The 11,983-nt window shown below is 64.6% G+C and overlaps 1 protein-coding gene across 1 annotated transcript in view; it reads right to left on the bottom strand.

Moving 5' to 3' along the window:
* Window positions 1-7,764: 7,764 nt before the first annotated feature.
* Window positions 7,765-11,983, bottom strand: part of TSNARE1 (t-SNARE domain containing 1) — a 143,286-nt gene continuing 139,067 nt past the window's right edge. The window contains exon 13 of the mRNA XM_036112755.2: window positions 7,765-7,903. The gene's annotated coding sequence lies outside the window, so the exon portion shown is untranslated. The remainder of the gene's footprint in view (window positions 7,904-11,983) is intronic.

Genomic DNA, 11,983 nt, shown 5'->3' with positions numbered 1-11,983 from the left:
CCTCCCTGGCTCACGCCTCTGCCCCATTCCCCTCAAGCCCACCCCCAGCCAGGCTGCCTGCATGATCTCATATATTTCATTTACAAGCTGGTCTATTGCCTGATTCATCACCGATCTGTCACCCTGAGGGATCGGTGCATTCGTGGGGCACCACAAACATAACACCTGGTGCATAATTGAATTTGGGCTCCGTGGCGTCTCACTGCATGGCAGCGGGCTCGGGAGCCGCTCCACCCCTCCCCGAGCGGGGCAGAAGCACAGGGAAGATGCCTCCCGGCTGCAGCGTCCAAGAATGAAGTGTGATCTCAAGGAGGACTTGCAGAGTCAGGGTGGGTCAAAAGGCGGGTCACTTGGGTCCCCTGGCGTCCCTGCCATTCTGCTCTGACCCTCACTTGGAAGGGCTCCAGAGGCTAGGCCCCCAGGCCTGAGGGCAGGTGGGCAGGGCTGGCAGGTAAGGGCTGTGGGTGCTGTGCTCATCGAGTATGGACCTAAACCATCTAATGCCGTCGGCTCAAAACTCCTAGGGAAAGCCATTATTTTCCCATTTTATGGATAAGGAACCTGAAGTTGAAACACTAGCTTCCCCAAGGTTGCAGTGCTAAGAAAATGGCAGAGCTGGCTGTGAGCCCAGGGTCAGGGCCCCGGCGCCAGGCTCCCGCCGCCACAGAGACAAACCTGGCCCCTGCCCACAGCAGGGCACAGGGCAAGGGTCAAGGGCGGATGGGACACTGCATCCTCTGGCTGGCATCTTTGCCAATGGCCTGCGGCCTGCCCCAAGCTCGGCTGCAGCCCCACCCCCAGCCCAGGGGCACCAGGGTCCCCGCCGACCTCCCCTGCAGCAGGTCCGTGAGGCCAGAGGAAGCAGGTGGACACCCTCCCCTCCCCCAGATCCTTCTGGAAGCACGTGGGCCTGACCTCCCAGTGCCAGGCTCAGCACGGGGCTCCCTCTCAGGCCCCTCCCTATCCTCACACCCCCGTTATTGATTCTCCTTTTCACAGACCTGGCACACACAATGATGATGGCATCTTGGCTGCTGCAAAGATCTATATCCCAAAATAGCAAAAAAATCCCCATTGTGCAAGAATTTTTCAGGCAGAGGCAAGGCAGGATGGAGTTCTCGGGCTGTGCTTCCACAGGTACCGAATTTATGGATCCATCTATTCCTGGGGCCGCCAAACAAATCTGCTTGGAGCCCCCCGGAAGCTGCTCCTCTCCCAGGACGGGCCAGGGTGGGGGGAGCACTGGGCGGGAGGGACAGAGACAAGACTCTGGGCCGGCTCGGCCGCTGCCCCGGCTCTGGGTCCTCATCTGCCACAGGAAGGGAACCAGCCCCTCGCCCCACACGTGTGTAAGGGTCAGACCACAGGGACGTCCCTCCTCCACACCCCACAGCACAAATGAGCGACTGAGGCCCCGTCTCCCAGGCTGGGCCGGGATGGAGCCAGGAGGCCATTCCTGCAGGCTTCAAAAATGGCCCTTGTCACACACGTGCACACAGACACACGTGCACACAGCCGCACGTGCACAAACACATGTGCGCACACACGCGTGCACACACCCAGAGAACAGTTTTTGTGTCACATTTAGGGAAGTGGCCGTGGGGTCAGGACCTCTCGTTCCCTGGTGGCCGGCCTGCAGGGTCACCCCCTGGCTGTCTGGGTGCGAGGCTCCCCATCCCTCCCACAGGACACGCTGGCAGAGGGCGCGGGGGCTCGGCTGGAGAGCCGTCTGCACGGCCACCCCGCTCTGGGCCCCAACCTCGGCTCCAGGGCCTCCCAGCCACCGGCGCTGGGCAAGCTCACGCCCCGTCCGGACCCTCTGCCCGTCTGTGTCCCATCTGGAAAGCAGGGCTGGTGATGATGCCCACCTGCGCCCTGGCACAGTCAGCCCCCAGGCCTGGACCCCAGAGTGGACAGTCCTGCGGGAGGGGTAGTGGGAAGGTGATGAGCAGCGGGAGCCTCTCAGGCGGCTACGTTGGAGCAGGCAGGGCTCTCCGGGCACGACCACATGGGTGGGGGACACAGAAGGCCAGTCCAGCACCGCGTGCGGCCCTACTCATAGACTATCACAGGTGCAGGCCCCCAAGACCTCGGGTCCCCCTTGCAGATGCAGAAACTGAGGCCCAGAAAGGAGAAGAGCTCTGTTCAGGGGTGCCCAGCAGAAGCAGAGCCCGCGGAGCTGGAAATGGCCTCGCGCCCGCCTCCCTCCCAGGTGGGGACTCCGGAGCGGCATCTGACACCTGGCACCCGGCACCCGGCACCCAGCAGGGCAGGGTTCCCGCCTCCCCTGGTGGCCTAGCCCCCGCCGGCAGGGTCGGAGGGCGATGGTGGAGCCTGCTGGGGAGACAGGTTTCCTGCGGACTTGGGTCACAAGGCACGAGGGCAGTCCGGAAGGGAGGACAAAGGGAAGGGGAGCCCGAGGCCCCGGCAGCTCCCGGCACAGCCTCTGTGGGCTGCAGCAATTCATTACCCTTCTTCAGTTGATGACGATGATCTCGAGGACAATTAGTCTCGGAATTACTGACAGAGGAGAACGTTAAGAGAAAAATAAATTAAAAAGAAATCCATTCAAGCTGTAATTGTAATACAGTGTATCATAGTCAATTGAATCGCAAATACAAGCTGGTCCCTTGTCAATTGATTTCAGCGAGTAAACAATTTGGGTATTTAAATTGGAAACTCACAGGGGAAGGGAGCAGGGATGTGGTTAAAGGGAGAACTGAAAACTCCAGGCCCAAAGTTGGCTCTGGGGCTGCCAGGCTGAGCCGGTGACTCGGCCAGAAAGAGGTCCTGCGTTCCTGTCCTGCCTGGGGCTCGCGGGTCACTTCCCCCGGGTGCCATCGGAGACCCCAGCCGAAGCGCATGGCTACCTGCTCCGCGACACCCCTGCCCCATGCATTTCCACTGCGCCTCCCACAACGAGTTCTGGCTTCTCTGTTTACAAGTATGGATCTGCCACCCCACAGGAGCAGGCAGGGGTCCTGGTTTACTGCTTGAGACAAGCCCAGGTGGGACAACAAGCAGCTGTCGAGAGGATGGATGGATGGTGGGTGGATGGGTGGGTGGATGGTGGGGGGCGCAGGGATGGATGGGGTACAGGTATATGGATGGGGAGTGGGATGGATGGATAGGTAGGTGGGTGGGTGGATGGTTGGATGGTGGGTGAACGGTGGAGAGACGCAGGGACAGATGGGGTATGGATAGATGGATGAGGAGTGGGATGGATGGGTGGTGGGTGGATGGGTGGGGGGCTGGTGGAGGGCACAGGGACAGACGGGGTACGGATAGGTGGATGGGGAGTGGGATGGATGGATGGCAGGTGGATGGGTGGGGGGCGCAGGGACGGATGGGGTACAGATAGATGGATGGAGAGTAGGATGGATGGATAGGTGGGTGGGTGGGTGGTTGGGTGGGTGAGTAGACAGGCAGATGGATGGACAGATGCTTGAACAGATAAAAGAGACTGATGGATGTTTTCTGAGCTATTGAGGGCAAGTGGCCACTTCTCCTCTGTAAGAACTTCTGCGCCCCAGACTATAGAGCCTTTCTTAGCTTCCAACCAAGAAACCCTTTTCAAAGCCAAAAAAAGCAAAGCAATGCCTGACGCTCTCGGGCCCCGCTGGTCTCCCCATCACCTGCTGCAGCCAGCCGTGAGCATGGCAGAGGCCCAGCGGGAACCACAGCACATCAGGAGCCGTGCCAGCCTGCGGGAAGTGTGTGCACTGGAGCTCCTTCTCCCGCTGTCGGAGCACGGGGAGGTGGTGCCCCCAACCGTACCCCCTCCACCCCGGGCCTGCCCCTGTCCGTGCCCAAGGGAGGACTCTTCCCACTGACGGTCGTGACGCTGGTTCTGCTGCCATGGGGCCAAGACGGCCACATGTCCGGTGCCACCGAGGGCATGTGATCGTGGCCGGGGACCGGCCCAGACCACCAAGGGCAAGGTGAGGGTGGAGGGAGCCTAGAGCCAGTCCCGGTGCAGGGTGTGTTCGAGTGGTCACCAGTGGAGGACGCCCACACCCTGAGACCCTCAGAATGAAGGCTGGAGTCACACCATGGAGGAAGAACTTCCAGCCGGCCGAGACTGAAATGAAGGGGAGTTGGGGCAGGTTGTATGGTCCCAAAATGGTCACCTTGCCCCTCCCATCAGACCTGGACAATCGCAGGAGCGCTGTGGAGGGGATGCCGCACGATTTCGGAGGCGGGGTCTCAGAGAAGGATGCGGTTTCTGCCCTCCTCTCCCTCGGGGCGCTCCCACGGATGCTTGCCCAGGATGGCTGCCATGCTGTGAGGAAGCCTGGACCATGGGAGGAGCCCCCGTGAGGGTGTCCCACGACGGTCAGCACCGACCAGCAGGCATGCGACTGAGCCAGGCTTCGGGGGATCCAGCCCAGGCCCCACGGGGCCTGTCCACCGGCAGATTCGGTCCCTGTTTGACTCAGGCAGGCGGGGGATGCTTGGCACCTGGCCATGAGCGTTGTAATAGGTACTGACTGTTTCCCTTCCTCCTGAGCCCCTCCCCATGCTCCCCCAGCACCCACGGCCCCGTGAGCCCCTCCCCGTGCCCCCCAGCACCCACGGCCCCGTGAGCCCCTCCCCGTGCCCCCCAGCACCCACGGCCCCGTGAGCCCCTCCCCGTGCCCCCCAGCACCCACGGCCCCGTGAGCCCCTCCCCATGCTCCCCCAGCACCCACGGCCCCGTGAGCCCCTCCCCGTGCCCCCCAGCACCCACGGCCCCGTGGGCCCCTCCCCGTGCCCCCCAGCACCCACGGCCCCGTGAGCCCCACTCTGTGCACCCCAGCACCCCATGGCCCATACGGGGCTAGTTGGCTCTCAGCCCACGAACCGCAGTGTGGTGGTGGCCTGGCCTCAGCACTAGGGAACACCCTGATCACCTGCCAAGGAGCACATCCCCTGCGGGAGAGGCCGGCGCTCTCGCTCTCCGGTGTCAGTTTGTTTGCTTGTTGGCCTGAGTTGTATCCGAAGTGGAAAGGGTAGTGGGATTGTGTATCTTTCACCATATGCAGCCTGAGCTGAAGGGACCCCTCCCCTGAGGCCCCTCAGAGGCTGGCTCAGCTGGGGCCCAAAGCGCCCGGGGCCAGCCACTGGGCAGAGGGTCCCCACGGCAGGGCCCTCATGGGCTCCCGAGGCGAGGAGGGTGCCAGGCCCAGCCAGGTGGGACGGAGTCTGAGCCGGGCACTCCACACCCAGCAGGCCTGCCTCGCACCCCCTGCCACGGAGCCGCTAACTGCCCCACTTCATGGAGGAGCCAGAGGCCCCGAGGGGAAGGAGCCGCGAGTGGGCAGGATGAGGACCAAGGGGCGACCGGGGCGGCCAGGGGCATGTGGGCTGATGAGAAATGGGAGAGGGGCAGCTGGGGGGCTCTTGAGATATGATCCCAACACCTGGGGTCCGTCGGCTATGTGCTGAAGCCGCGTTCTCTCCCAGCCCCAGCCCCATGCTCCCCCCTCCGAGGGAAGTGCGACAATCCCACCCACCACAGGGCTCCCATAGATCGTGTGGGCCTGGGAACGAGATGGGTTCTAGTCCTAGCTCTGCTGAGACCTTCCCTCTGGGGGCCTTCCAGGGGAGGAGGGACGGGCGGGTTTAGGAGGCGCATCTGCGGGCGGCCTCGCTCTGCTCCAGGCCCTGGCTCCAGGCTCCTCCAGGCTCCTGGCTCTGCCCGCATGGCCAGCCCTGCTCTTGGCCTCCGCAGCTCCAGACGGTGGGGGCTGAAGGTCACTCCGACACCTCGCTCTTGAGTGGGGAGGCTCCGAGTCCAGTCAGCTGGTGGCAGCAGCGGCCTCCATCAGCACCGTCCCAGGTGCCCTCTTCCCGGCCCCGTGCTGCCCTCGGCCCGCCCGCCTGCACTCCTCACCTCAGAACACCTGCTCCCGCCAGGGCACCCAGAAGTGCTGACCGAGCTGCAGGGGGAGCCTGGGACCCTGGTACCCCACCGGAGCGCTGGCCCGCCCTCCACCCCCATTCTCCAAGGTCAGGCAGCCAAGAGGGAGGCCCAGCCTGTCTCCTCCCAGCAGCCAGGCTCACTCCCCACCTCCCTGCAAGCAAGCCTGCTCTCACCCGTGAAGCTGGAGCCAAACCCCCGCCCAGCAACCTCAGCTTGCAGCCCCTGAGGGGGTGCCGCCCCCCACTTGCGTTTCCTAGCTGGGACCAGGATCTGCTGGTCCCTCCAGCCCCAAACCCGGGCTTTCCCCGCCCCCAGGGCCCAGCCAGCAGCTGTGGGCCTGGGGGCTGAGACGCAGGCGCCTTGCGGCTGCCCCAAAAACCAAGCGCCTCACACCTGGAGCTGGAGGTGGCAAACTCAATTTGCTCCTGACACCTCCTCCGGACTCCCCCGGCCCAGCAGCCGGGGGCCACTGCGGCAAGGGGGAGGAGGCGGCCGCAGTGCTGCCTTGGGGGGGCTCTGTCCACTCCCCCCGTCCCCACCACCGCCGCCCACACCGCAGTGGTGTTTCTCAGCCCCTGGAGGAGGAAGAGCTGAGAAATGCAGAGCTTCACAGAATCTTTAAAAACCCCCGAAGCGGTCTTTGGAACAAAGTGGCCTGGATCCAGAAGGCTTCGGACCCTCCTCCCAGAGGACTGGGGTTAGGGGAGGGGCGGGGAGGGGTGGGCCCTCTGCTCCAGCCCACCTGAGCAGGCAGGGGCGTCCTGCAGGCCTTTCTAGAATGCCCCTCCCAGGCGAGCTCACCCTCCCTGGGCATCTGGGGGCAGCCACACCCCGTGGGGTCCTACAGGGGCCTGGAAGGGTGCTGCTCCCCCAGTGCTGTGCCCTGGGGGCCTCGGCCTGGCCCCCCCGCCCGCCTGGCACCCACTCCCCACAGTGAGAGGAGCTGCCTCTTGCCCTCTCCCGCCCACAGGGGCCAGGCCACGGCCCTCCTATGTAGGGGTGCCGCCCCCACTCCCTGACCCCATCTCCATGCCCCATCCCTCAGCTGGGTGCCAGGAGACCCAGAAGCTTCTACCTCCCGGAGCAACGGGGGCCTCAGAGCTGCATCCAACCCCGCCCCCCAGCCATTGTTTCCAGAGTGGGGACACAGAGGTCCTGGGAGGGCTTGTGCTGGGTCCTCAGGGAGGAAGGCCCAGGGCCTGCTGTGGTGGGAGGGCGAGGCTCCAACTGGGGGAGCCCCTCGGGAGGGGCAGCACCGGAGAGACAGGCCCTGGACCACCCCATCCGTGTTTCACACCCATGTCACCACGCCACCTCGCACACACACTCATGCATGCATGCACACACACACTCATGACACACATGCACACTCATGACATGCAAGCACACTCACACACAGTCATGCATGTACCCCCCACACACTCATGACACGCATGCACCCCACACTCACACTCATGACACACATGCACACTCACACACACTCATGACATGCACACTCGCACACTCATGACACGCATGCACCCTCACACACACTCATGACATACGTGCACCCCCACACTCACACTCATGACACATGCACACTCACTCATGACATACATGCACCCCCACACACTCATGACACACATGCACACTCACACACTCATGACATGCAAGCACACTCACACTCACAGTCATGCATGTACCCCCCACACACTCACAGTCATGCATGCACCCCCACACTCACACTCATGACACGCATGCACACACACACTCACACACACCCCTGCCATGGCCTCTCCCACCCACTACAGCTCAGGCTCCATCTCCAGGGGTCCCAGAGCAGGAAAGATGCCTCCCACCCGACGGACGGAGACCAGCGCTGTGGCCAGCGAAGTGGGGAGTTTATTAGGGCAGGCCCAGCCAGAGGTCGGTGTGGCGGTGGCGGGGTCAGCACACTGGTGGGAGGCAGGCCAGTGGGAAACTCTCCTGGGTCCACGCAGGCCAGGTGGCGGCATCAACCTGCAGAACAACAGACTCCATCAGCCCCAGCTGGGCGCGCAGGGAGGAGGCGTGGCTGCGGCAGGGGGGGAGCGGGCGGCTCTGGCTCCCACCTGGCTCTCTCCACCATGCCCCCCTTCCTTGGGGAGCTGACGCTGTCCCACAAAGTCGGAGTGGGGCCCTGCCTTGCTACCCTCTCCACCTGCCAGCTTCAGGTTTGCCCAGGAGGTGGGCCCGGATGACAGGTCTCCCGCTCACAGAGGAGAAAACAAGTCCCAAGAGACCAGCGGCTGCGCGGGAAGGTGCCAACGTGGGCTCTCCTGGCCCTGGTCGGGCTGCCCTCCCTCCCTGCCCTCTGTCCTTGCCTGGCCCGTCCTCGCCCCCAGTCCTGCCTGAGTCCCCCACATTGCTGCTCTTCGTGGGGCACAAAGGGGAGGAGGGAGGACACCCCACAGGACTCAGTGACAATCCCATCTCCCTGCCCATTTCTCCAGGGCCGCCACCGGGCCAGGGAGGGGGCCTGGAGCCCCCAGGCCCTCGGCACAGTCTCCCCGGATGATGAGCTCCGTAACACAGGAAGGCCACCAGGACGTGGACAGCATGCAGCGTTAGGTGGGCTTCTGCTCGGCCGCTGCAGACGGTGACCCTAGCCGCCTGCCTGGGTCCCAGCATCAGGCTAAACACAGCCTTTCCGGGATTCTCTCGTGAAATACCAGCTCCACGCCCCTCTGCGGGACTCCTAAGGGCTGGGGAGGCCAGGCCAGGGTCTGGAGGGTCCAGAGGCGCCAGGCCTCGGAAGGACTGGCTGACAGCACAGAGATTTCGGGGAGGACGGATGAGAGTCCTGGCAAGCAGGTGTGAGTCTGGTCCACCGGCCCCTTCCCGGCTGCCCCCTCCCCAAGCGGCCTGCTGGGCGTGGCTAAGTTCCGGCCAGACCACAGGAGCCAAAGCAGAGAGGCTCCCCCGCACCTAAGCCCCCGTCCCATGAGGACCCCGGTGGGCTCCACTCTCAGCACGTCCACGATCCGCTCCTGGCCACGCCCCACTGGGCACGGCCTCCTCCTGCCCCCTGTGCCGTTTCTCCTCGGCTCCTCTGAGGTGGTCCCCTCCCCAGCAGAGCCGCTCAGGGGCCTTCCTGGCCGCTTTCTGGCTGAGGTCCTTGGGACCTGCGGCCCCCAGCTTGTGCCCCAGCCCACAGACTGGGCTCTCTGCTGGGGCTCTGCCTCTGGTTGTCCCCCCTCATGCTGTTCACATGCTGTTCCTTCTATCTGGAATGCTTTTCCCTGGGATACAGGTCAGCTCTTCAAACGTCACCCTCTCCATGAGGGTCCCTGAGCACCCTGCTGAAAATCACAACCAGCCCCACCCACAGCCCCGAGGCCAGGACGCACACAGGCCCTGCTCCCCTGCACGGCCCACGCCCAGCTGGAGGAACAGGGTGGGGGGTCCGCAGGTGCTGCGGTGAAGGCGCACACAGGGCCTGGGGCTGCCGCCACCAGGACAAAGGGCCACAGCCCCTCCATGGTGGTCACTGGCCAGGCCCCTGCAGAGGACTTCCTCCTGGACACCACCTGGGTAGGTGGAGGTCACCAGGGCACTGTGGCCTCTCTCCCCTGTCCTCCCACCAGCACCCCTGCCCCAGCCTGGGCTCCAGGGCCCAGCAGCAGACGGGAGGCCCCAGAGGGGAATGCAGCCCCCTTCCAGGCGCCTCTGTCTGTTGTCCTCTCACCTGCTGGGGGAAATCATTCCCATGCCCACAGGGGACCCCCAGTCCCTGAGAGGGCAAGGGCAGGCCTGAGGGGAGCAGTGATCCTGTGCCTCTGGAGGGGAACTCGGGCACGCTGCCCCATGCCCACCGAAGGCCTGCCTGTAAGCCCACCGGGGCCCCTCTCTGAGGCTGCACCACCCCCCTGAGACCTGCTCTCCTCCCAGCCCCGGCCTCACTGGCCCCACCTGGCATCCCCCCCACCCGAGCCCTGCCACAAGAGGCCCCCAACAGGCAGGCCCCATCCCGAGAGCCAGGTGCAGGCCACGCCCTCCAGAGCTGGGTTTTCTCGATGGTAAACTGAGGAACACCCAGGAGGCACCCCTCAAGCTGGCTTTGTGGCTCACAGCCCTTCTGGAGGTCTGGGCGGCAGGCGTCGGCTGGGACACGCGGGGCAGCCGGTCCTGGAGTCCTGTGCAGAGCTAGCCCGGCTTTCCGCCTGCCTCTGGGGGTGGGGGCATCTGCAGCTGAGTGGCCTCGTGCAGGGCAGGAGTCTCAGGGAGGGCAAGTAGGGGGACCCACCCCCTCCCCAGCTCTTTAGGCCCCCGGGTGTGTCCAGACCCAGCCTCCTGGTCCCCAGGCCAGCGTGTCCCCAGCCCCACCCCCTAGTGGCTGACCAGGGGCAGGGACAGTGGGTGGCAGGGTCCAAGCATCTCTCTGGCCCTCCCATCCTCTGACAACCAGACCTCTGCCATTGTCCTCCCGCCCCCTCTGCCCTTGGGCACTGAGCCCAGCCCCTCTCTCGACCACACCCCCTCGCACTGGGCACCACCCTGCCCACCCGTGAGGCCCACACTGGCCTCCCCAGCAGAGGGTAACCAGAGGGCAGAGGCCGCTCTTCCCAGTTCCCATGAGATGCCTTCAATCCCCGGGCCTGTGGATGGATGGAAGATGCCTGAGGGGTATGCGCCCCAATCCCCATCTGCCCTGGGCTAGCGAGGACTCAGCAGTTCGGGGTCGCCCGAGGTTGCTCTGCAAGGTGGGGGCCAGCACTGTCCTGCAGGCTGCCCCTCTTCTTCCTCCCCTGGGGGCAGTGGGGAGCCTCCCCCATCCCCAAATGCTTCCTGTGCAGAGCCAGGCCACTCCCCAGCCCTCACCCCCGACAGCGGGAGTCCCCCCTCCCTTGGCCTCAAGCATTCAGGAGGGGAGGCACTGGAAAGTCTGCAGGAAAAGGGAATGTGTGTTTTGCCCCCAGGGCCCGTGGAACCAGGGGCTGGACTCCCAGGCCCAGCTCCTGACTCAGCCGGGCCCCCTGGCTGTGGTCCCATAGATCTGCCGTACGGTGGTCTCTGCCGGGGCACAGAACGCACGCAGGGCCACAGCCCCCTTGCCCTGCCTGCCGGTGCTGGCCCCTGGGTTCTGACCTGTAGGCCCCCACCTCCGCTACAGGCCCGGGCGAGGCCCAGGGTCAGTGCCCCTGAGCCCAGGGAGTACAACAGACAGCGCTTGCCTGCATTTTCTGAGCAAAACTGAGCACCTGGCACACACCAGGGGTCCCACCTGAATTGTCTCATTTGTCCCTAAGAAGAGCCCTGTGGGGTGGGGACCCAGCCTTTGGTGGGGGGGAGCTGGGACCCAGCTCACCCCAAGCTCTGACCTGCTTGGATGCTCCGGGGGAAGAGGAAGTGGGAGGGGAGGGGGTTAGGCTCAGAAAGACCCCCACCCCTACCACGCCTCTTCCCTGCACCTCATCCCTGCTCCCTGGCCTCCCAGCTCAAGCCTTGGGCTCCTGTCAAAACCCAGCCCAGCTGGACGGGCATCTGACTTCTCAAGCTGCCCGGCACCTGGGACACCAGCTGCCAGGAGAGCCCCAGGAGGGGGCGGGCGGCCCCACAGTGTCCGCAGGCAAAACACCGGACGCCAGCTTCAATCTCAGAAGCAGGGAAGGACTGTTTCAGTGTAAGACTGTCCCAAATACTGCATGGGACATGCTCACACTAGATCATTCGTTCTTTGTTGGAAATTCACCATTACCGGGGCTCTGTTTTCATTTTGCTAAGTCTGGCATCTGCGGCAGGGGTGTCCACGGGCTGGGCTCTGCATGGCGCCTCTCGGCACCCACGGCTGTTCTGCAACCCCCACCGCACACACAGGACCAGGGCGCTGTCACTGAGCCCCAGGAACGCAGAGCCTGGCCCCAGCACAGGCTGTACCCGCCCCACGCAGGCCAGGCTGGGGACGACCCCACTCTGTGCCTGCCCCTCAACTCGCCCTGCCCTAGGCACACGGCACCTCCTCTTCCAGCCAGACCCCCCGCCTCAGTCCCAGTCTCTCCGCAGGGCTGCAGTCACGGGGCCAGCACATCCACACAGCCCACCCCAGCCATGGCCATGCCA

Source organism: Halichoerus grypus, chromosome 5, assembly GCF_964656455.1.
Source record: "Halichoerus grypus chromosome 5, mHalGry1.hap1.1, whole genome shotgun sequence".
Classification (NCBI taxonomy): domain Eukaryota; kingdom Metazoa; phylum Chordata; class Mammalia; order Carnivora; family Phocidae; genus Halichoerus; species Halichoerus grypus.
Note: the sequence above shows the minus strand (reverse complement) of the source record. Positions and strands in the feature narration are given on the sequence as shown.